Source organism: Solanum tuberosum, unplaced genomic scaffold, assembly GCF_000226075.1.
Source record: "Solanum tuberosum cultivar DM 1-3 516 R44 unplaced genomic scaffold, SolTub_3.0 scf00269, whole genome shotgun sequence".
In the NCBI taxonomy this organism is placed as follows: domain Eukaryota; kingdom Viridiplantae; phylum Streptophyta; class Magnoliopsida; order Solanales; family Solanaceae; genus Solanum; species Solanum tuberosum.
The window spans coordinates 54,821-56,301 of NW_006239191.1; positions in this window are offsets into that span (position 1 = coordinate 54,821).

Sequence of the window (1,481 nt, forward strand, 5' to 3'; positions counted from 1 at the left end):
TAGCTATTAAATAAATAATAAAAATTAAACCAATACAGACTTCAACTGGGGTTATTAGAAGTCATATGGACATTTCTTCATCGAAAATACTGAAATATTAAGAAATAGAAAATTAGTAAAACAAAAGGGCAATGCTTACATACTAATAACTTATTTTGAAGCAAACTTCTTGACAATCTAAATCACATAAGTAGCATTGATAAATAAAGTCATTCTTTTGTCTTGAGTATCAAAAAAACAAATCTTGACAATTCTCTAACTCTTGAGAAGTTTAATAATTTTGGAAAAAGATATTCAGAAACATATATCTACATCACAAGAGAGATTATTAACAAAAACAAATGAATTTATACTACAATAAAAATTAAACTAATTCAAACTTCAATTGGCGTTAGTACAAGTCATATGAACTTTTATTCGTTGAAAAAACAGAAATATTAAGAAATAGTAAATCAGTAAATCAAAAGAGTAATGTTTATATAGTAATCACTATTTTGAAGAAAACTTTTTGACAATCGAAATAACATAAGTAACATTGATAAATAAAGTCATTCTCTTGTCTTGGGAATGAGAAAAAAATCGTGACAATTTTCTAACTTTTGAGAAGTTGAATAATTTTGGAAAAAGATATTCAGAAGCATATATATCTACATCACAGGAGAAATTGTTAACAATAACAAATGAATTTAGACTACAATAAAATTTAAACTCATACAAACTTCAACTGACGTTATTACAAGTCATATAAACTTTTCTTCATCGAAAATACGTAAATATTAAGAAATAATAAATCAATAAAACAAAAGGGCAGTGTTTATATTAACAAAAAGGCAATGTTTATACAGTAATAACTATTTTGAAGCAAACTTCCTGACAATCTAAATCACATAAGTAACATTGATAAATGAAGTCATTCTTTAGTCTTGAGCATCAAAAAACAAATCGTGGCGATTCTCTAACTCTTGAGAAATTGAATAATTTTTGTAAAAGATACTCAGAAGCATATATCTACACCACAAGAGAAATTGTTAACAAAAACAAATGAGTTTAGACTACATCATGTTAACTTCATACAATTGAACAATTTACTTCATCAAAATAGTGGTACATCATAGTCCGCTAAACTTTGAACTCACTCAACGAAAATAAATCACACGAAATTTTTTAAAATGCAAGAAGAAGAAGAAGAAGAGTAGAAGACTAAAGAAAATTGTGGTAGAAAAATGAGAGGAAACCCCTCTATTTATAGTCAACAAAGGGTAGTATGAACAAGTGTTTTTTGTGTCTTATCTTAAAAAGTCATGACCTTTCCAAGAAGTCACAACCCTTTGGAAAAGTCAGAACTTATTGAAAAAAACACAACTATTTGAAAAAGTCACAACTCTTTGGTAAAGTCACAACTCATCGAAAAATCGCAACCCTATGAAAAAATTCACAACTTATCAGAAAAGTCACAACTCATCGAAAAAGTCACAACCTAA